Raw genomic sequence first — 25,446 nt, 5'->3', positions numbered from 1 at the left:
CCTGTAGTGGCTCAGTGGAAACAAATCTGACTAATATCCATGAGGATACAAGTTCAACCCCTGGCCTTGCTCCGTGGGTTAAGGATCCAGCATTGCCATGAGCTGTGGTGTAGGTCATGGACGTGGCTCGGATCTGGCATTGCTGTTGCTGTGGCATAGGCCAGCAGCTACAGCTCCAATTCTACCTCAAGCCTGGGAACTTCCATTTGCTGCAGGTGCAGCCTAAAAAGATCAATCAATCAATCAATCAATAAAAAATTCTTCCCTAATATTCTAAGAGTTTCTAGGAGTATATTTTTTACATTATTCAGGACATCAGTGAGTCTTTCCATTCTACATTTTTCTCTAACCAGCCTTTATTATAGATGATATAGCATAAGAAAGTTTTTTGTGACATCAGCTCACTCTGGCAAATTTATAAAATCAGTTCCAATTCCAGACTACCTTGTTTCTTAAAGGAATCTGCCTTCCTTCTGAGCATTTCAAATAACATAGGTATGAAATAACATTTTATTCATTTATAAAATGTCTTTCTCATCATATCTATGGTGAAAGAGAATAGAATTCTAATCATATAAAATTCAATATATATGAGATTTTCCAGAAGTATTTTAACTTGCATTTATGAAAACTAACATTTTTTTCCATTTTTCAGTTTTCTTTATTAATATGCTACATGGCTTAAGAAATTATTTCAAATTTTTTCATAACTTTTCATATCAATGATAGTGATAATAACTAGTATTTATAGAGTCATATATGAAAAAAATATGTAAAATAGGAATTCCCCTGCTTTATTGCATTTTTTTCTTCTGATTTTACAGATAAGATGTATAATCTTAGAAAAGTTTGCTTGTTAAAGATTATACAGCCAGGGTTCAAATGTAATCTCTTACTCTCCATAAATTTTAATATTTGCATATTTAATCTACTTGTGTATATCTATATGAGAGTTCTGAAGTATTTTGATAAAGATATGTATTGGTGTTTCTTAAAAAGGCTTCCAATTTTAAATTTATCTCAGCATTACTAAAACGTGTAAATAACAGCCAAATTGTGGTTTCCACTTCCTATCTTGGATTCCTTGCTTCATTAATGGCTGAAATGAGTTGAAAAGGAACAAGACAGGGAAGAAATTGCTTTAGAGCAAACATCTAAAAAATAATGATGAGTTTTGGATTTCTGAATACAAGTTTTTGTATTAACTTCTAAGATCTTAACAATGCTTATTGATTAAAAAGCATCCTTTTACCACCCCTCCACAAAATGTCTAGTTTCAAAGTCATTGACAGGTGTCAAAAGATTTTTTGATGAAAACTCTTTAAACATAGAATGATACCATACCTCTTATTTCACAAGGTACTCAAATATAGCCTCATTTGTCTTATCAACATTCACTGAAAACCAGTGGCTAACTTTATATATGCTGCCCTTTGTGTATCCACAGACAATAAAATTGGTATATTTATGCATAAGATTCCAGGGAGTTGCCTCTTATTTGAAAATTCTGGGAAAATATGAAATTATTTTTTGGCATTTAAGAGCTATAAGCTTGAGCTAAAATATACTATAACTAACTTTAAGATCACAATCATAAAGCACTGAAGATTCTCCACTATTTCAGGATTCTTTACATACTTTACTATAGTTGAATTACCAAAAAGTAGCAGGAAAGTGACTATAATGCAATTTTTATCTTGTATAAAGTTGACCTATAATTGTTACATTCTTATGTTTTAATATGTGAATTGTTAAATTCTGCAATATTATATATGAAGCACTTCTAAAGGTTTATGTTGCAAAAACTTTTACTGTTTTATCTTTTTTCATGCAGATAGAATTTTTTCATAAAATATTAATAGCATTTGGCTCTCTACAATAGCCTGTATATATCAAATATTAACATATTTTATTAATACTATAGTCTGTTGAAGACATACATACCCATTTGTGGGTATATTATTCTCCAACAAATAAAAAGGAAAAATCTCTAATATATTGTACTAATTAAAAAATCTCAAAAATATATTATTTTATATATCTGCATAATTTGTATTATACATATATGTACATATATGTGTAATTTAATAACTTCTTGAATGTAAATTCCCGAATTGGATTGCTCACCAAATTTTTTACATATAGACAAATGTGCAAAATCTTTGTTTCGATGGGCTGTGATGCCTTCTCCTCCACCCTGAGCTTCCCTATGTTTTTTGGTTTTCTACTCTCCTGCTGTCTCCTATATCTCCTGAAAAAAGCTATGAATTTATTCATTCATTTAGTAAGTGATTACTTTGTTTCAGACACAGTGCCAATCAATCTCTCTTTTACTGAATGAGGAACAAAAAAGATGCCAAGAGGTTTGACTCTGCTGCTTCTGTAATTTATAGCAGATAAAGAAAATTCAGGTTGAAAACCTGCCTGTGACTAACTGATCTTGAGCAATTTAACATAAAGAGTTAATAATACCTTTCTATTGGAATTATTGATAGGATTAAAGGAAATAAAGAATGTTATGTGCCTGAGACCTAGTACATGCCACTGTATTATGTAGTGCATGTGGAGAGCATAGTGTGGAGAAAATGGTCCACCAAAATAACAATAATGTTCTTAGATTAAGAGAATAGGATTATTAAGAGCTTCAGTCTAAACATAAATCAGTAAAAGGTAAAGCAAAATAATCCTATATAATCTTGATATTGAATATTCAAATTATATCCTAAAATGTTTTGCATTATATATGTCTCAATATAATAATGCAGCTTATTTTAATATTTATTTTTTATTATTTTTATTTGTTTTTTAGTGCCATTAGGCTTTCCTATTTGTCAGGATCTAATGTGATGTCAGCCTTTTCCTAGTTTGTACCACCATGGAAATGACAGGAGACCGAGAAGAGGACAAGTATATTTATTATTTTTAAAATTTATGATATTAGGTAACTAAATGTTAACTTCATTATAAGTTTCTCTGAGGTCTCTCTGAGTTTTCATAGTTATATACAAGGTGATGGCATGAGAGAAAATTAAAATTTAGTCTCACACACTGAGGTAATTTCCTTTCCATTTTAGAATCCTTCTCAACTAAATGATGAAGCTTGATATTGATAGAGTATAGTCTTAGTGATATGTTTGTGTGATTTTACTATTTTTTCCAATTAACGTATGAGTGTGGGAAATGTAATTAGTAGCTATGGTAGGATCCACAAGGATTTTGAAACTGAGGATTTGAGAAATCCTCTCTCTGACATTCCTCTATGGTTTGCTTTGCAAGACAAGCTCATCAGGGGATGAGTGAGTGGGAACTTGGGGAATGAGTCATGGAGGACCTGAATTGATGGGAGGGAAGTATGTATGAGTTGTTGTGAAAATGGGTGTGAAGACAGATGGGAGATAGGCACTCTCAGAGTAAGTGTGGGTCAAAGAGGAGGGCTTATGTGTTCTGCTGAACAAGTAATAGGTACTCAGGTCACTTTGCCTTGCCCTACTCAGGACACTGGGAAAATTAGGTCTTGGTTATACACTGTCTTCAGAGATAAGGGTCTGGACCTGAAAGTCACTGGAAGTACAATTAACTAGCCCAAATGTGGTTCGGGAACTCAGTTGTTCTGAGAATAACCTGGCTTCAGTATGATGAATTGGCTCTTTCATTGTTGAATTCAGACATAACTGGGTAGTGCTTATTGTCATTAACTGGCTTAGATAGTTCAGTGAGCAACAGATCTGGTGTGAGAAAGGTTGGTATTTAAAGACTGCTCTCTCACCTATTAATTGTGTGGTTTGGGGCAAGTTCCTTAGCCTCTGCAACACTCAGTTTCCTGATATGTGAAATCAGGATAATAATATCTATGCTGGTTAATATACTGCCTGGCACATAAAAAGCATTCAGTGCTTTTTCATTGACCATTCATTATGTTAAAGGGAAAGGATTAGGTGAATCTGGATTTTATTTCATATATAAAAATGTTCATGTGTAGGTTATTCATATAATGGGGCCTACTACACTGAAATATTTTATAAAGCCCTTTTTACTATTCTTAAACATTCTCCAAACTCTTAATGAAGTCTTAAATGTTATTTCATTTATATCTACCTGGAATGCTTAAAATTTCAAATGAGAGCACAACCAATGATGATTTAATAGCCAATTTACTTCTGATAAATTTCTACTTCTTCTTTAACTACTTGAATGCTCTTTTTAATAATGTCCTACTTCTTGCTACCGTACAAAGTCTGATCTACCTTAACTTATTCCTGGAAATGACAGTCAATCTGAGAAGGGAACTGCTATAAGTTAATAAGCAGAATTTAAAAATGACCCTCAAGAGCAGCAGATGAATTGCTAATTAGAATTATCACTGTTGCCTCAATAATACTCTTCTAAGGTCTGAATTATGTCAGGACATTAAAAGTAGAAAGTTCATTAGTATTTTTAATGCGAATCTATTATTTATAAAGCCAGTATTAGCTGGCAGCATAAACGTGGGTATATTACCTGCTTCTCACTGCTTGTCATCCTGGGTTGGTATTCTTCCCTCCAGGGAGGAAGGGTAGAATGGGCATGGACTTCAAAGTCAAAGGCCTAGATTCAAGATCCAAGGTAAGCACTTACCAGCTGCATGACCTTGAATAGATGATTGACTCTTTCTGACTTTCACTTTCCTCATTTGAAAAATCTAGGATAATACATGTCCCATAAGTTTATAGCAATTTAAAGGATTATTAATCTGTAACTTTAAAGTTTAGTAGTTTTTTCTATATGTGATAATGATTGTATGTTAATTTTCACAGTGTCTGCTTGCTTATCTTCTCAATCTCAATCATAAGGCTTTTCTTTTCACCTTGTTATCCATAGTTCAGGTCCTGTGAGCCCATGGTGATAACAAGTATGTACTGATCACTCCTTCTCATCTGGTCCCTCTTGTATGCATTTCAGAACAGAGTTTGCTCATATAGGTAGGAGCATAGATGATTCTATCAACTGAACTACATCACTGACATATCCATGACCTTGTCTTCATTAACAACAGGATCCAAGTCATTGACAAGTCACTGATGTTGTATATACATATGCATGTTCTTACATAGAGGAATTTTTTGTTTTTTTCTATTTTTTTTTAGGGCCGCACCTGTGGCATATGGAAGTTCCCAGACTAGGGGTTGAATCAGGGCTATAGCTGCCAGCCGCAGCCACAGCCACAGTAATGCCAGATCCAAGTCGTGTCTGCGACCTACACCGTAGCTCACAGCAATGCCAGATCTTTAACCCACAGAGTGAGGCCAGGGATTGAACCCTCATCCTCATGGATACTAGTAGGGTTCATTACAGCTGAGCCACAAAGGGAACTCCATTTTTTAAAATTTCTTTGTTGTACTACTTTAAAAACAAGAAAATTAGAATAATAAACTTCAAGTTCCCATGATATCAAAGCTAAGTTGGCGTTTATATATTTGCTAATAAATTATAAATAATTTATACTCTATGAGTCAAAATTACTGAGTCGAGCAAATTTGATTGTGTCAAACATCTAGAAATAATCATCATCTCAAAAACTGTGTCCTTGCCTTAGGAATTATGTTCTGGTGTATTGTATACTGTGAATGATTTCAGTAGCAAAGAGCTGAAGATATGTGAATTTTGTGTTTTTCTATTTAAATACAATGGTAAAATTCATTGTCCATCTTGCAAAGATAATAAAGGACATTTTAAAAAATAGGTATAAATGAAAATAACCCTAGGAAATACCATCTATCTCTGAGAGAAAGCTGAAATATTCCAAGCTTGGATATGGCTGACTTAATTAAAACACAATTAACATTGTTATTGTGTAACTAATGGCTTGAAAACGGCAATGTCATGAGCCATCAATTATGGATTAGTGTAAAAAACAGTAGGTGCTATAGGCTGGAATGCCACAAAAAGCCTTAGGGTTTTTTTTTTTTTTTTTTAATCTATCTGAAGTATATTTGTCAGATTTTAACATGGCATTACAGTTGATTAAAAATGACAAACATAATGTCACTAATGAATTGTTTTTCACTAAAAAACTGTTTATAGGATGTTAATAGGGATTAGGCTATTTTTATGAAGTAATTTTTTTTCCCAAACTTACATCATTTATTTACCATATGTAAGCAGGCCTAGAATAAAATTTTAAATACCTATAGGACATATACATCACTACGTATTTTCCTCCTATATATTCAGCTAAATGTTATTTTATTTTTGATATTCTTTGAGCAATTTTCATTTATGGTTTGTCAAATGACAATTGATTTCATTCTGTTATGACGAAGTTTCATGAGGCTCTCCAGGTTTTCAGAAAAATGCCTTTCTCTTCCCACCCTTGTTTCCTATCTCTCCTATATTGAATTTTTTTCAAACTTTGCATCAGCTGATACCCACTACATTTTGCCAAAATGTTTCCTTCAAACTCTTTTCCCTGTGCAATTTCGCCTTTTTATTTAGAACTCTTGCTATTTTTGTCTTACATAAAATTTTTGTCTTTGACTCAATATATTGTAAATTCTTCAAGCATTGTGTTTAAATCATTCAGATATTAATTCTCTCAACACTTTGCATACACTTATGAAAGATATATAATCAACAGTCATTGGAGTCTATAAAATATTAGTTTGAAATTTATATATGAAAAATATCATAGTGTACTTTTGGAGTTCCCATTGTGGCACATTGGAAATGAATCCGACTAGGAACCGTGAGGTTGCAGGTTCGATCCCTGGCCTCACTCAGTGGGTTAAGGATCCAGCATTGCTGTGAGCTGTGGTGCAGGTCGCAGACCCAGCTCAGATCTGGTGTTGCTGTGGCTCTGGCAAAAGTCAGCTCTGATTAGACCCCTAGCCTGGGAACCTCCATATGCCCTGGGTGCGGCCCTATAAAGAGATAAATAAATAAATAAATAAATAAATACATATCATAGTGTATTTTTAATTTTTTGACATAACCATGATTTTTGGGGAAAGTTCAACAAGTAAGTTTAACGTTGCTCTTTTTTTTTTTTTTCACACCTAAAAATAACAACTCTCAGCTCTAGCAGATGTATACAATGTTTTGGTTAAGAAGTTTTGTTGTTTAAACCTAAAACTTATTAGACTCTATCAGAATAATGGATTTTCATCCAGCACAGACTATTTTTCCTCCATGTTTCATTGTTTTACTTTTTGCACTTCATTGTCATTCTTTTGAAGGGATAAATTAATATTTTTTTCTTTTTTAGAGCTGCACTTGAGGCATATGGAAGTTCCCAGGCTAGGGGTCTAATTGGAGCTGCACACAGACACAGCAACATGGGATTTGAGCCAACCTACACCACAGTTCACAATTCTTAACTCAGGAGTTCCCATTGTGGCGCAGTGGTTAATGAATCCGACTAGGAACCATGAGGTTGCGGGTTCGATCCCTGGCCTTGCTCAGTGAGTTAAGGAATCCAGCGTTGCTGTAAGCTGTGGTGTAGGTCACAGATGAGGCTTGGATCCCACGTTGCTGTGGCTCTGGCGGAGGCCGGTGGCTACAGCTCTGATCAGACCCCTAACCTCGGGAACCCCTGGGAACCCGAGCTAGTGGCCCTAGAAAAGACAAAAAAAACAAACAAACAAATAGAAAACAATTCTTAACCCACTAAACAGGGCCAAGGATCAAACCTGCATCCTCAGGGATACTAGTTGCATTCGTTACCACTGAGCCACTATGGGAACTCCCAAGGGTTAAATTGATTTGTTTACTTGGGCTTTATGTATTTACTCTGAGAGGCTCTCTAGAGCAGGCACATGGCTGTACAAGATGGATGGCCCTACATCTCCGGAAATCTCAGCTGGGCACAATCACTTGACAAATCTTCAGTGTAATAAAAGGCAATTCTAGTGAAACACACTGTGAAGCAAATTCCAAAAGTGATCATTCCAGGAAGAAACTTAAACCCCTTGGGAAAGTACTACCTAGAATCCAGAGATACTTCAAGATGCAAATGACCCACTTGAGACAAGGGGGCACCTGTTGTTCTGCCTTGATTATGTCTTCAGGCCTCAATTTCAATAAATGAGAGAATAGAAGGAAGGGGTTCTTTTCATGACCTCTGTCCCCAAGGTAATATAGGCAGAGGGGGAAATACTAGCTGGTATCCATTCATAATTCTTTCTGATCAAACCACTTACTGCCATTTTTAGATGTGTGTAAAGTATAACTTTTGTATATGTTACCTATTTTTCCATAGTATTAGTAGTGAAACTTAAAATTTAAAAGAGGACTTATTTACTGTCTTTGGAAAAAACAGCGAAGGAAATTCTGAGGAAGAAATGATGACATATTTGTGCTGGTCTTGGGGAAATAGGATATCAGACAGGAGTGAGTGGTGGCAGCAACCAAGAAGCAGGAGGAGAGAGGTCTGCAGGAGATGGGGATAAAGCAAAACCTGGGGAGCCCGACACCTGAGACCAAGGCCTGAGGCTTAGCACACAGAGAATACAATCATGAAATACTAACTCGAAGATGCCTGTACACGACCTAAGCTATGCAAAGGACAGGAGAGAAATCAATACATAATTTAGAGGTAATTTGTGTTATTTAACTTCAGTAATATTTATCAGTAATTTTACCTGTTTTTGGACCGCTCTTGCATTTCCCTACCTAAATAGATCACCTATTATCTTCTTAAGTCTCCTACCCACCCATACTTTTCTTACTACTGCCATACCAACAAATTCAAAACCATAATTAAAGTTACTTAGAATAAACTAATATAGTTTCTTCTTCCTCCTTTCAAATGTATTGACATTTTCATTTACCTCCAATTTATCTTCATTTTCTTATTTCATTCACAGGAGATGAAGTGCTTTTTCCCCTGATCAAGGCCAGTCTATTTTCACATTGATACTTGATCTCATCTCTTTTCTTGTCAACAAGGACTTTGCTCCATCAGTAGCTCCTCTATTTCATTTATCTTTGACCTCTAACTTTTGCAGTTATTTTCCTCATCTCCTACATAAGGTGTTTTCTTCTGTCTTCCCATTCTGGGGCTTAGCACACAAAGAATACAATCCCATTTTCAAATAAAAAGCTTTGTATTAACTACATATACTAACTATATTCACCATCTCTAGTCGTTCAGATTTAATTGATTGACCAACGCATTGCAATTTGTTTTAGTCTTCATCACTCAAGTTAACATCTAAGGCGGAAGTCAACAAGAACTCAATATTGCCAAATCCAGAGAGAACATTCATTCCACTTGCTGGACCTCTCTATTGTATACCAGGCACAACTTTCTAGAACTCTTTGCTCTCTGGAATTCTGTTATACTGTTTACTCTATGTACTTTTCATTTGTGTATTCTTCCTCTGCCTATCACTGAAATGTTGGGGTTGCCCACAGTTCTCTCTCAAATTCATTACTCTTGTCTTTCTCTGGGCTATCTTACCTTCTTTTCAAGTTTTATACACAAGCCATGAATGGCTTTGATGAGTTCCACCTCCACATCTTTAATCCAGGCCTGTTTTCTGAGTTTATGTTCATATATGCATTTATAGCTAGACATATCCACGTGGCATTTCCACAACTTTCTCAAACACATCAACTTCCATCTATTTTTTTTTTTAAATCCTTGCCCAATCTCATTTGATAGTACCACCTAGTCATTCAAGGAAAAATAACTTGATGTCATGTTAAAACTCTCTCCCAACTTCATCATTGGGATAACTTGTTTATTTTCTGAGAAACCCTCTCAGAAAATTTCCATGAAACCTCAGATTGAGATAAGTGTTCTCTGTCATCTCATGAATATCTACCATTGAATTTACCACAATAAAGCACCACAATATTTTTATGTAACTATCAACTAAGGAGAGTGTTTTGTGTTTTTCCAAACAAGAATGACGCTTTGTTCATTGTCTCAGAACTTAGCAGTGGTTGACACATAAAAATCAATAAATGTTTATTAAATTCGTATCAATTTACTCCATTAACTAAGATTCCCATAGGTGTTTGTTTGTTTGTTTGTTTGTTTTCTCAAGAGGAAAAACAAATAGCTTTTGGGCAAGTTAACTGACATTGTATTGTTGTACCTAGTTTATTTCTTTGTAAATAGCTTCAGAGTGATACACTACTAAAATAAAACTAAGAAACAGTGCCCTTACCTGTCCTTATAGTTTAAAAAAAAGGGGGGATTTCTTAAATATTTTATAATTATCGATCATTGTTTTTTGACGCAAGGTATTTTCTCATTTCAACAAATGGTCATGAAATTTACCTTTAATCACTTTTATTTCTATTTTCATTGGTGTTGGTAGCATTAAATATCACTTACTTGTGTTAAAGATCCAAAGATCCAAGTATATACACATAGTCCCTTTCTGTGCTTAGTTTATTTATTTAGGTTATGTCTTTCTGACACTCTTGGGTCCTTCCCCATGGATGTTCAAAGATCACATAATGTTATCCAAAGTTACAGGTGATTTTGTTTAGATCTGATAAATGTTTTCAAAGTAAGAATTGCACAGGAAAATGTAGACAAGGGAGATTTTGCTCAAAGCTGTTGCAATAGTTGACAAAAGCTATATGTCAGTCTAAATTCGACTCTGCTTAAACAACTGTTGGATGGCTTTTCAGAGAAGGCTGGGATGAGCTAGTAGAAAATACTGGAGGAAGTTATGGAGGAGGTTGATCAATGGGATGTGTGGAGCACAATGAGTGGTTTTCTAAGTTTGTAAAATTTTTCTTTGTGATTAAGCTGTCTATTTGCTATTTGGTACTTATGAAAGTTAGGCCCCTGCCCTGCAACGGAGAATGGGGGTATGAGTGCTGTCTTCCTAAATGACTACATTTCAGAAGATGTCTCCCAGACCCTTGAAAAGCTATTACTGGGGAGTAAAACTGCCAAGAGATTTTTAAAAGAATTTACATGTATCTCAGAAGAGCAGAGAAAGAACTGAAAAGCATGAGTAGGTGAAAGAAAATTCCTGACAAAGGAGTTCCTGTCATGGCGCAGCAGAAAGGAATCTGACTAGGAACCAGGAGGTTGCAGGTTCAATCCCTGGCCTCTCTCAGTGGGTTAAGAATTTGGCCTTGTCATGAGCCTATGTGGTTTGCACATGTGGCTTGAATCTGGCATTGCTGTGGCTGTGGTGTAGGCTGGCAGCTGTAGCTCTGATTAGACCCCTAGCCTGGGAACTTCCATGTGCCACATGTGTGGCCCTAAAAAAGCAGGGAAAAAAAAAAAAAAAAAAGCAAATTCCTGACAAGGAAAAGCATGGGAAGTTCAGGTATAAAGTCTAGTCAAGATGAGGGAAACATAAAACCATCTTGGTTAATGGGCATTTTAAGAATATTCAAATTTTATAGATATATGTTAAGTAGGGGAATATGCCTATAGTTCCATTTTTTTATGAAATTTTCCTCAGAGTAAGAGAACTAAAGACATCGCGGGAAACCAGTGTGATGTAAATGAATTTACTTTAATGAAGAAATGGCAGTCTAACATTTCACGTGAGTTTGCATATTAAAAAAAAAAAACAGTTCATGTAGGTGACACTAATGGATGCGACAAGGTTAAGGAAAAAAAAAAAAGGATTTCAGAGGAAAGGGAAGACAAGCATGATTTTAGATGTTTGAGGACTTAAGTCACTTTACCTAAACAACTGTTTCTGTAATTTATCTTCTACCTGTCAATATTCCATAATTTTACTTAGGGGACTTAAAATAAGTGAAAGGAACACTGCATTGGCATAATGAAGAGAACTATAGCATTAAGATAAGTGATTTGTATTTTTATAAGTCCTTTAAAAAGGTTTTCTCTAAAAATCTTGAAAATTTTGTAGGGAGAGATAGCTTAGTTGAAATAAAACAACCAGTTAGGGGCTAATATTTTTATCCTTCCTTAAATTTCTCTTTCTTTGTGAGATACTGCATCATTTTTATTCAGTCACTTCATATTTTAGCAGGAATATTTAAAAAAATCTTAAAACTTAAAAAAATCATCTGTGAGAGGCTCAACATAATGGAAAACTGACACTTGAAGCTGGTTCTATACTTGGAGTCATCTATATTGATGCACATCCTAACTTTCATCATTAGTTGGAGAGTATTGTTATAGTAATAAAATATAATATAATAACATTTATATATAGGGGGAGTTCCTGATCGTGGCTCAGTGGTTAACGAACCCAACTAGAATCCATGAGGATGCATGTTTGATCCCTGGCCCTGCTTAGTGGGTTAAAGATCTGGCATTGCCATGAGCTGTGGTGTAGGTCACAGACAAGGCTCAAATCCCCTGTTGCTGTGGCTGTGGAGTAGGCCGGCAGCTACAAATTTGATTTGACCCCTAGCCTGGGAACCTCCATATGCAGTGGATGCAGCGCTAGAAAGACAAGACAAAAAATAATAATAATACATATAGGCAGTAAAAATTAATTTTAATTTATCTGAAATGGGAAGACAATTATTTCAGTCTTTGAAACTGATTTATTTCGTGAAGATTTTATTGTGAAAATAAGATTACTTTCATGATTGAAAAATTTTGCTCGATGCATCACATATGCATTCTGTATCAAAATCATGGCATACACAATCTTAGTGTATATTTATTTAGCTCCACTTATAATAAATAAAAATGAATTTTGAAGAAAAACATTTTATATTGCCCCAGATTTTAACTCTTTTATTCTTAAATCCCAAACTAACCCCATGGGTAAAGGGTCATTCTTTTTGTCTTAAAAAGAAATGTTTAATATTTGTATCTTTCTGTTTCCCTATTTTTTAGATAGTTTCAGGGAAAATTATTAATCTTATAGTCAGTAAAAACAATTATATGTTATCATAGGCTATAATTTAGACATAAATAAGAATGCATTGAGTTACCTTTTGATTGGATTCATTTATATGAATTTTATATGTATAGTCACTTAATTTAGATAGCTCCATTGTTGAAAAGAGTCTCAAGAATTTGTTTATAGGCAGTGTTTCTCCTTATCATTTTAATAGACAGAATTAGTGTGCATAGTACTTAATATATTTAAATTCAAAAATATTTATTTTCCCCTTCTATGTGTTAGACTCTTGTTTTAGGGGCTAGGAATACAGTAGTAGATTAAACAGTAACAAGTCTCACATTCCTAGTGGGTAGAGTCCGTGAGTAAAAAATAAAGAAACAATTATAAATACAGTGGAAAATAGTCAGAAATTAGGTAGTTCAGAGATTGAAATTTAATCTTTTGAACATAAAACATTTTCTGTTGTCAAAGTGTATATTTTTTTTAAAGCAATACCTTTAATGTTTTTTTTTTAGCTTAAGCCTTTTTATATTATAAAATATGGTACTATTTTTATTCCCATTAAAATATCTATTTTTTGTATTAACCATGTCAGTTATACATAGTTAAAATTAAGAAAATTACTAAGATTGTTTAGTCTGTAAATTAAATTTACAACCTGTCAAACACGATGAGACATTGTGACATATTATTATAATTTTGCATCATTTCTAAGACAAATGCAATGAACACAAAAATAAGTAGATGTTATAATGTTTTGGTTATATATATTGCTTTATCTTTCCTGTTTTGGATGGGGGATCCTATTTCTGTCAGTTATTCTGTTAATTTATTTTTTCCACTGTAAAGGAAAAACACCTGGATCAAGAGTTTAAAAACTAATTTCATTATGCAAATATCTATATAGTATGTGCATGCATTGCATGCTATTTGGATAGTAAGTATCTGTTGAGAATATTATGATTTCATTATGCAATAAATAGGAAGATTCAGAGAACATTATTTTTAAGGACAATTTTTAGTAGATCCATGATGAACTCTAAATGATATGAACTATTAGGCTTTAGCATCCAGCATAGGCAATCCATTTTCTAAGCATAATCATAGGGAAAACCAGCCTTTATTCTTTCAATGCATAGAAAACATATATACTAAAATATATTTACATTTTTTAAGTCTCCTTTGAATAGCAAGCAGTATGTTCCAATAAAATAGACCTACTAGGGGATTTTTAAAAAGAGAAACTAGGTTAATTTTGTTTAGAGTTATGGTCCCTATAATTCCATCTTGAATTGCATGTTTTGTGTAAAATCAGTTAAGTTGTAGGGAAATATTGGAAAGCATGCTCTTATTAATGCCCTATAGGCCAAATTTCAACCCTGACTGAAGGATGCCATTGTATGATTTGTTCCCCGTAAATTGATATGACTTCTGACAGGGAAATAGCTAGAAAGAAAGGTTCAAGCCAGCTCAGTTTTTAAAAGTCCTAAGTTACATATATAGTCTACAATTTATTTTTAATTTTACCTGGAGAAAATTGAATCATAATTCCTCCTTTAAAATTCATTAGGTTTGACTTGCCATGCTATGGATTTATTTTCTTCTACAAATTTATCCTTTTAACTATTATTATTATTATTATTATTATTATTATTATTATTATTATTATTATTATTATTTTAGGGCTGTGGGTATACCAAATAGAAGTTCCCAGGCTAAGAGTCGAATTGGAGCTACAGCTGCAGGCCTACACCACAGCCACAGCAATGCCAGATTTGAGTCCTGTCTAAGACCTACACCGCAGCTCCTGGCAATGCAGGATCCTTAACCCACTGAGCAAGGCCAGGGATCTAACTCACATCCTCATGGATATCAGTCAGTTTGTTTCTGCTGAGCCATGACAGGAACACCCCTTTTAATTAATTTTATGCTGAGTTTTCATTTAGATCAGGCATTAACCTGGAATCCCTATACCTTTAAGAATGGATAGGCCATATATTTCTCTAGGGACATCCCAATTTATGGAACATGTCTGCCTTTAGAGATTCATTTAAGACTTACATGTTCATGATTTTTATTTTACTCTTCCCAATAAATATGGTCAAATCCTCTCTATATGTGCATTGTCTCACGTGGTAACCACTAGCTTCCTATGACTATTTGTTTATAGTTAATTATTTAAAATTAAAAGCATTGAAAATTTAGTTCCTCAGTCATACTAGCCCTGTTTTGAGTCCTCAGGAACCACATGTGCCTAGTGCTTAGAGTAGTACAGTAAAGACACACAACATTTCCATTATTGCAGAAAGTTCTGTTGAACAGTGGTAATTCATATTTTTCTTACTGATTAAATAATACAACTGAATTTTAAAAGTCTGCCTGAGATCTTCACAGCTCCATAATTAGCAAAGCTAAAACTAGACTCCAGATATTTTGACACCAAATAAGATGCTTTTTGAGAGTTCAACTATCCCAGGAATATGGCCATTTATAATGCCACGTTTTCATTTTTATATCCTTCCATTGTTGACCCTAGCATGGGATAAAGTTTGCAATCAGGTTCATTTACATGAAGAAGACAATTATTATGAGCTTTAGAAATTATATTTAATTCTTAGTTTAAAAATATATATGAATGTATTTAGATTCTGCAGTGTGACCTAAGTATTTAATGGTGTTTTTTAAAACATTTGCATATTTTAAGATCTTGAACAAGCTTAGTGATGAGGGATAGTAGAGTAGACACATAGGTTAAGTTTAATTTGTATCTTAAAGATCTTAAAGTTAGTCTGATAAACCTCATGACTAGTCAGAAGGTGAATGTTATTATCAAGATGGAATATTTACTGGCCATTAATAAATACTAGTGAATTCCTCTTCTAACCTTCATAGTCAAGTTTAGGGTTAGACCCCCAAAAGATTTAAATATCTATAAACCAGATAAATGAACATGTTAAGACTAATCCAATGCTTCATCATGAAGGTACATTAGATACAACTTCTGTTGTTAAATAAAAGCAGAATTTTAAAGACCACTTTATAATATCTGTTTACTTATTCATTTACTGATGGAACAGAAATTATCAGTACAGGTAGTTCATTAGCTATGCAATTTCTTCCCCGAAATCAATTTTGACTTTCCAGAGTATACATATCAGATATTGAGGTTTAAGAATAAGTTTACAAGGAGTTCCCATTGTGGCACAGTGGAAACAAATCCAACTAGTATCTGTGAGGATGAGGGTTCGATCCTTGGCCTCACTCAGTGGGTTGGGGATCTGGCGTTGCTGTGAGCTGTGGTGCAGGCCTGCAATTGTAGCTGTAGCTCCGATCGACCTCTAGCATGGGAACTTCCATCTCTCATGGATGCAGTCCTAAAAAGTCCTAAAATAAATAAATAAATAGATAAATTTACCTACTAGCAGATAGAGTCTCCCTCATTTGTATGTGATTCCAGTTCTAATCATCCTTTCCTTCTTGGGGTATGTGTTCATTTTCTTATTGGCATACTAAAACATATATATCCTCAGGTGATATGTATCACAGCAGTGGCACTTGAACCATGTCAGTGTTTGGGTCCAAGGAAGATTAAGTTAGGGTAGATCAACAGAACATCTGGAAATCAGGCCTTTAACCACCTTATTTCTTCTGGAAATGGTGGTCCTCTTCAGTATAGTCAAAGTAAAAGAATAAACCAGGAGTCTTGCTTTACAGTAATCTTTGAATTCTCTTTTGGATTTTCCATTTAATGCTGATCGTTTGCACCCTCTTAACTACATAATATTTGTTTTTTGTTTATTTTCTCCACTTTATTTCCTGTATTTAGGCAATTACATATTTAAGAAAAAGATACCATAGTATTTTAATTTTCCATTTCCTCTAATTTACTATATTTATAAACATATTCTGAAACGTTTGTCACATTGGAGTAATAGTTTGATTCATATTGAATCCACATTACAAATCACTTACTTTACCTACCAGTGCTCAATTCATATAATTTCTTTGTGCAAGTACTTCTTGACCAGCATATGCATTCTTATTATCTTAGTTTTAAGGAAAAAAAATTGCTACTGCTAGAAATTTTGCCTAGACCAATTAAGAGATCTCTATACAAAATATGAGAATGTATTTTTATTTGCCAGCTCTATTTTTCTCAAATACCTGTAATTCCACATTTCATGTAATTTCGCCAGTTCATTGGAAACATTAATACAAAGCTGGTATGTAGTTGGTAGGAGTATATATACTTGTATTGTGTCACTCTAACTCTAATTAATGACTGGGGAAATACCTCATAGTAAATCTTTATTCTTTACTAGCAAGTTGACAGAGGGATATTCTGTTACTGCCTTCTGATTATTTAATCCACATATTAGATAATAGTTTGGTCTGGTTACAACAAGAATTGCACACATAGTTCCTTCTTGAGAACCCAATTTTTGAACTTTGTTTCTCTGATTTTGATTATCCAATGAAAGAAATTTGAACACATAGGTGAAAGAATGAACAAACTTATCCTACACCAATTATATACCCACCTGGAAACAAGTCTGGTTTATTTTATGACACTTTTGTTCTACTTTGGCTTTCAGGGTACTCTTTGTCATAATATAGGCATGTTATTTCCCTAAAACTGTGCTTGTTGCCATGGTCAAGATCACTGACTACAAACCAAGTTGACACTTGTATTATAAAATATTTAAACTTTGTATTTTACTGATGCCTCAGCCTCCCCACAAATAGGCTGAGCACCCCACTCAGGGAACCAGGGTACCATTGTGATAACGCAGGTACCTGCCAGAGTTCCCCTTCTTGTCTTCAAGTGTAATTTCTATAGTGATGTTCCAGTGATCCATAAAGACTCCATAAAGGGCATTTAGGCCCCCATTTACAATCCAGCACTACCAGAGAAACAATTTTGATATATTTCTCTTAACCAAGATATATTTAAAACATCATTCATTTTAAACTCTAAATGGCATTATTTTCTCTATACTTTCATTATATCCTTACCATTGTTTATAAGAATAATCTGATTATCACAGAGATATATTGCCCAAGTCCAGGAATATTTTCAAATATAGAAGCAAAGAAGTTTTCAACCAATGTGTTTAGCGGAATGTCCATTGTTTTTAATTAAGGTCAGTTCCTAAGTAACATGTAAATTTATTCAATCTAATATTGATGAAGTTAGATAACAACATAGTGATTAATTATGCAGTATTTCTACAAAGATTCCAAGATAGATTGTGCTGTTGTATAAAATAATTGATCATATAGAATATGGGAAGGAAAATAATTTTAGTTCTAATATTACAGGATTTTTAAAATTACGGACTCTTGAAATCCATTACTTTTATTAAGTAGACTGTATCTTATCTTTCATTCACCTTAAAATACCAATAGGAAGTTGGCACTAAATTTATATAAACTCTTTTTTTAAATTTTTTTGTCTTTTGTCTTTTGAGGGCCACACCTGCAGCATATGGAGGTTCCCAGGCTAGGGGTCTAATTGGAGGTATAGCTGCCAGCCTACGCCACAGCCATAGCAATGCCAGATCTAAGCAGTGTCTATGACCTACACCACAGCTCATGGCAACACCAGATTCTTAACCCACTGAACGAAGCCAGGGGTTGAACCCGCAACCTCGTGGTTCCTAGTCGTATTCATTTCTGCTGCGCCATGACAGGAACTCCTATATGAACTCTTGTATGTAACTTTATTGATATATAAAAGTGTATTATGATTGTCACAAGTAATGGTAAGTTATATTTTAGATATGTCAAAATACATTTTATCCTATTAAAATTACCACAAAGGGTAATAACCAAATTCAACGAAGGTTTTAAGAGAAGTAGAAAATGTGCTTGGATCTCAGAAATTATTGTATTTTAAGGAAGCAAGACAGATAGAGACATGGAAGGAATGTGAGAACATATAAATATTTCTGTTCATAGAACTCTTATGCCCAAACAAGACACATCATTTTAAATCCAAAATGTTTTTTCCCTGAATCCTCATCCTTCACCAACCTATACTAAAGCACCTAAAAGTAATAATTGTCATTAATTTATGCAATATTTTATAGCTCCAAAGTACCTTTCAAAAGATAATAATAATGTCTCCATGAGAAAGGTTTTCATACATATTTTAGGATCAAGAAATGAACTGACTACTATATACCAACCTCCATGTTAGTCCTTTTAAATACCTTACCATTAATGTTCTCAATATTTCAGAGAATGTGAGTAACTTACCTAAGCATGCCACTTTGCATTACACCATAATGACTCTTTTGAAAAGTGATGATTCCTTTTAAATGATTTAGTACAAATGTTTCCCTTTAACTTATTATTTGACAAATAGTATATTTCTTCTGAATTGATATACTGTGACTGAAGGAAATATCCATAGATCCTTCTATTCTATTGAATTCTACTAAATAACTGGAATAATTATGTTAACAATGGGACTGCTTTAAAAATCCTGATCCGTAGAGAAAAACACAATAATCAGATATTGGAATTACAATGCAAATCCATAGTTAGTTTAGAATGAATTTTGAAGATGATATATATTAGTGTGAAAAATATTTCACTTTATACTCTGTCTTCCTGTTAAAGAAAAAAGGTTCTAGAGCATATTATTTAGGAATGCAAACCAATTTTAAAAAATAAGTCAACTAATCTTCAATAAGTATTTGGAAGAATAATTACCATAGAGGTGCAATTTTACATTTAAATAGGCTACCACATACTTAACCCACTCCTTTTTTAAGCACAAATTCAAAGACCTATAAAACTACATTATAAGTATATCACCTTTTGACATTCTGTATCACGTGAATTGTGAGGTTCAGTTTGCACTGTAGCAACATTGTGTTGCTATTGTAGTAGGCCACATCTTTTATATTTCAAAATTTATGCAAATAAGATACTTCCCACAAATAAGTAACAACAGCAACTAAGAAAAAACATAAATATCCTTTCCTTCATAACCCAACTGTGGATTATATTGTGGTATCATAACGTGGAAGTATAAATAATTAATCTAATCTACCCAGGATGTCTTTGGAATTGTTTTGGTTCTATTATCCTGAGGGTGTGACACATCATTAAGATAACAATTAAATCAATGAAGTGGATTTCTTTTAATCTATGTGCTGAAAGAAATGAACAACTGGGAATTTTTAATTTCCCTAACTGCAAAAATGTATTTATTTTTAAATTTAACAATTGTAAAGAAACTTTATGAGAATTTTACATCATTTTACTCTTTCACAACTGTTATTTGTATTGTTGTCAAAAATATTATTTCTTTCAGATCCACAGTGGTTTAGAAGAATGCATTTAGTGGATAAAATAAAACACAAAAATGTATTTGTTTTTATTATCAAATATAGTAACATATTTTCACTGAATATTCAGGTAGTTCTTGTAGTTTAATAATGTAAAATAAATTTTGACAGCATTTTCTTCTGTTTGAATAATTTTACAAATATTCACTTTCTATTCTGGTGACTTATAAACCTTGATATTTAAATGATATTAGAACATAAATACTAATTAACAAAACTTTTGGAGTTTCCAGTATTTTTACCAATGAGCTTTGAAGTGATTTAGCATTTATAGGTTTAAGTTGCCATGATTTAAATGCACAGCAGTCAGCAGTCATTAATATTAGAAATAATTTTACTGATTAATTTTGAGTCATTTATATTAAAACATAATTTTAGTATTGGAGGATGTTAGAATGCTTTTAGAATATCAAAATTTGAATCCTAGTTGTATCATTGCAAAAATAATGTTTATGAATACAGTGAATAAATGTACATATTCAAAATTAATAATATTATATAATCAAATATGGAACTATTAGTGTTCATCCTGAAGTAGACAACTAAAAGGTTTTTCCTTATTTGTATGGAGGCTTATTTAATTAAAATCTTATATTTTTTCCTATGTTATCCACTTTCTCCTTATCAGAAAGAGCAGTACATATTTATTTTCATAATTCTTAGAATGGAGTAAATTTTGGTTACTGATAATTCAGCAAATAGAGCCAGAATTCCTCAGTGAGTTATGCCATTGTTTTCAGCAGTTCTTTCCTTCATTGCATTCCGTCCCCAGCAGAGAAAACGTCACCAACACACTTTATCTGCAGTGTCATGAAATTTATTTTTATAGTTTACATATTATATATTCCTAGCAAAGGGTTACAGAGACTTTTCTCAAGAGCAGAAAGGTACTGCTTTTGGAAATGACAAAGAACACTCAAAGTGGAAGGAAAATACAAGCAAGAGTTGTTGATTCTCTAGTGTTCTTTTAGGGCTTTCTGGTTTGTGATATTATTGAATTGTTTGCATTTTATTTTCCAAAACCAGTTGGACGTTTGGATTTAGGAATTTATAATCCATTGACTATTGTGCAAAAATATCAGGCTCAACAAAGTTTTAATACCTAACAAGGTGCTTTCTAATTTTTTAATGCATATTGTATTATGTAAAAGGCAATTTATGGCTATAGTTATTGGCATATTTTAATATACTTATAATTTCAATAAGGACAAAAATTGGGGATATCTTATCAGTAATAATTGGTAAATATAATTTGTGAAAAATAAGTGGTGATCATCAAAAATGACTGTAAGAATATTATATTCTTCACATTCATCTCGCTATCTTGAAGGAGACAGGCCAATATAATGGAACTGAGTACTGAATACTAAGAATATATTCTGGTAACATCACTTTGAGCAATGCATTCATATTGCTTTGATTTAGTTGCTTTGTCTAAGTAGTAAGCTATAGTATTTAATGACTTGAAAGACAGGGTAGCTGTGGTGTGGTGTCTTTAATCTGCAATTGGGAAGCTGAGGGCAATTTTGAGAAATGGTAGGAGAAGTGAAGTTAATGGGACAAATTTGAGTTTGGTGTATTGAGCTCATACAAGGATAGGTACACATCCTTTGTGGGCATCGATTTGAGCAAGTGATAATTTTCTGTCTGGTTGGCATATGAGGGATGGGCATAGGATACAGAATCAACCCCTGCTAACCCTTCTGAAATAATATTGAAATTTCTACTGATCTTTTAAAATTATACTCCCTTAAAAGTTCTCATAAATATAACATCTATTTTTCCCTGTGAGTAAAGAAAACAAGATCCTTGGCATTTTCTTGAATTATCAAAAGTTATATCCTCAAATACACCATTTGAGACAAGACAAATTCAAGTTTATAAGGAATTTCATCTAAATGTCATATTTTGGCTATGAATTCTTTCTTTGCATTGATCAATATTTATTTGTTAATAGTTACTTTACATAATTGGCATATACTAACATCTTATCTCAGAGTACTTGTGCTTTACCAGTGCTGTGGATTTTCTTTGTAGAACAAATCATCATCATCATTTATATATATGTGGGGGGGTGTGGGTGTATATCTATATATAATGTATATGTATATATTATATATAACATTTTATTTCTGAGGGTTGTAAGTTTTGATGCAGAAAATCTACAAAAAAGCTTAAAGAGAGTATGAAAAAAGTCACATTACAGAATAGTCTATAAAAGTAAAAATGTAAGCTGGACTATGATATATAATGCTAACTAATGAAGAATTGTGTCCATTTTATGGGATTTGGTAATTTTAGCAAAAATGAGAGATAATTTTGGGACTCAATTTTCTCTCTGAAATGAGAGGTAATTACATTTATGACATATAAGGCTTTTTTTTTTCCCCCAAAGATAAATTACTTTGTGAGAAGAGAGAAGCATCTTACCTGTGGATGATGGGAAGAATGTAGGAAGTACAAGACTGCGTGGGGCGGTATCCGGAAATGAAAGAGGATAGTGAAATGAGACTGTACAGAACAGATGACAGGTTTATATTCAGGATGGGGTTCAATACCAGTGAATAGGGAGGGCTGTTAGAAGATGATCACAAATTTGTAATTGCCTAATGATGAGATTCCAAAAACCAGGGTTATAGTTGAGATTCAGGAACCAGAAAGTCATCAGTTTAAAAATGTGGACTCAGTCATCAGAAAGCTACACCTATGCTCTTAAAAAGCTTGCACTCCACCAAGTTTTGTTGGGTCATTTAAAAAAATTACATAATACTTATATAATTTATATGCATTAAATTATATATAAATTACAATATATATATTTTATATAGCATTTAAAGCACAATTAACCTTATCTGATGCATCTTGGAATCACTAGTCTTTGAGACATAAAAATCAGAAAATGTAAGTCAGTAGTAGTTAGTACAAGTTAATACAAATTAAAATCTTTATTAGAAAAAGCAAATATTTCTATAAGAAGGCTCTAAGGGCATAGCAGATGTAGTTTTCTTAGTATAAATTTAGTAAATTAAAAGTAAAGTAAGAAGATTATGGGGGAAATGGAAATTACAGGGCAAATATGTTCCAAATTGAACATAAATACATAAATTGGTAGTATATTTAGAATAAGGATTTAAAACACAGCTATGTCCTCAAATATCTTTTTAACACTGTCCTTATAAACCCTGTCATATCTAGAAACATGCCTGGAAATGTTCCAAGTGCTTTGCAAACATTATCTCACTTAATTCTACATCGATCCTGAGGTAGCATTATTATCTTGAGGTTTTGGTGGCTTAGAAAGGTTAAGTAACTTGCTAAAAATCACACTCCCCATTATTAGAAAGTTATTTAGAGAGTTCGAACTTAGAACAAAACAGTTTCTCTAGGTTACATATTCTTTTAAAATTTCTGGTGCTTCTCAGCTGCTTGGCAGAATATCACAGCTCATCTTTAACCTGGCAGAATTCACAGCCTTGCTTTTAATTAGCTAATTATAAACTTTGGTTATCTAAATTAGCTTTTCTCACTCCTTAGGGGTGTGGAACCCAGAGACTCTGCTCTTGGGAACACCCTGGTCCTGGCTGAAACCAACTTATATAAAACCCATGATGTCTGATCCGGGTCCTTCATCCTTGATTTCTTGACAATGAAGGTAAATTTAGTCAGGGACTAGATACATGGATTACATAGTATTCAGTTTGTCATTTCCCACTATCCGGTTTCATCTTCTGCAAAACACTGGATTGAATATAAGAACTGGTTATTTTATTTAATACATTGAGATAAATTAACTACTAACTTTTACTGAGCAGCAGTAGATTAGTTTTCAAAGCACAGATTCTGAAGCCAGAATGCTTGAGTTCAAATCTCAGTTCTGCCAGTTTCTACCTGTATAACATTGGGAAAACCAGTTAAAATGTTAGTGCCTCTGTTTCCTGAAGTCTCTAGAATTGGGAGAAGAATAGTTAATTTTTGATAGGATTCTATTTGTGAGAATTCAATATTGACACATGCAAAGTGCTTTAAGCAGGGTGTGGCATATAGGAAGCATTGTAACAAGCTTTTTTTTATTTTACTAATACTACTTGAATGATAGTAATAGTAGAAGTAATAGTGGTGGTTTCTTATTGGAATACATGCTTCACGGAAACTACTGATAAGCTTTGGCAAAAACCTTTTACTTGTTTCTCAAAAGTAAGCCCTATTACATACCATAATTTCAAACATAATGATATGCTTTATATACAATATTTTAATGACAGCCGTAATAGACTTCCAATCCTTTTTTTTTTTTTATTCCAGCACATGCTCTAGAAATATAGATAGAAGGAAATACGATAATAAAAATAGTTTAAACTTTTTTTAGATAAAGCTCACAATTATCTGGAACTCTCCTTGGCCTCATAGTTTCTTGTGTTTTGGGTAATTTAGCACATTTTCACATCTCAGTACAGCTACTTTCTCCAGTCCTGTTACCATCTGCTTCCTTTGGTAGATAATAAGATTACTTGCTCTGTCTGTACAGCTACAACTATACACCCCCCAAATCTCAGTGGCTTAACTTAATGGAGGTTTATTTGTGATCAAGCTAGATTGCCCAACATGGGTTAGAAGAAGAATCTGTTCATTCTCACCATTCAGGGATCCAGGCTCCTGAGACCCCACTTCAGCTATACATCCATGCTTTCACTCTCATCCCAGTGGAGGGAGGAGGTTATCAAGCAAGAGAGGTTCTAAAGCTTCTGACAAAATAAACTCACATCACTGCTACTCACATTTCTTCAGCCAAAGCAAATCACATAGTTATACTTTACTTCAAAGAAAGAAAAGGAGTGCAGTGCAATTCTCTCTTTGAAGAGGATTTTTGGAAATAACTCTCATAACCTTCAAATTGAGAACTAACTTCTCTTTTACAACTGTGATCTTCATTGCATAGCCACTGGCCTTTAAATTTAGTTTACTCATCAAATTAATATATGCTATGAACCATTAACATATACAAACTCTTGATTTGAATATGGATTTTTTTTCTTAACATTCGGTTGCTTTATTAAACATGCTTTATGTTCAGAAATATGCAAATATGAATGAAGAATGGAAATTATCCAAAAGAATTTGGTGCTGGCAGAGAGCCTCTTAGCACTGTGAATGAATATGGGAAACTACGCACCCCCCCCCAACCACCACCTCCATTGCTTAAAATATGTGTATAATTTCCAGAGATATTTTGGATTATTTTTATTGAAATGGTTTAAATGGTTATAGACTTAGAGTTATTATGAAGGAGAAAATGAACTAAT

The 25,446-nt window shown here is 33.3% G+C and overlaps 1 protein-coding gene across 2 annotated transcripts in view; it reads left to right on the top strand.

Annotated features, from left to right (window-relative positions):
- The window catches only part of CADM2 (cell adhesion molecule 2), a 1,078,779-nt gene that overhangs the window by 158,965 nt on the left and 894,368 nt on the right, over positions 1-25,446 (top strand). The gene's annotated exons all lie outside the window — the stretch shown is intronic.

The sequence above is a fragment of the Phacochoerus africanus genome, chromosome 1, assembly GCF_016906955.1.
Source record: "Phacochoerus africanus isolate WHEZ1 chromosome 1, ROS_Pafr_v1, whole genome shotgun sequence".
NCBI classification, from domain to species: Eukaryota; Metazoa; Chordata; class Mammalia; order Artiodactyla; family Suidae; genus Phacochoerus; species Phacochoerus africanus.
The sequence above is the reverse complement of the archived record's forward strand: the minus strand, read 5'-3'. Positions and strand labels throughout refer to the sequence as shown.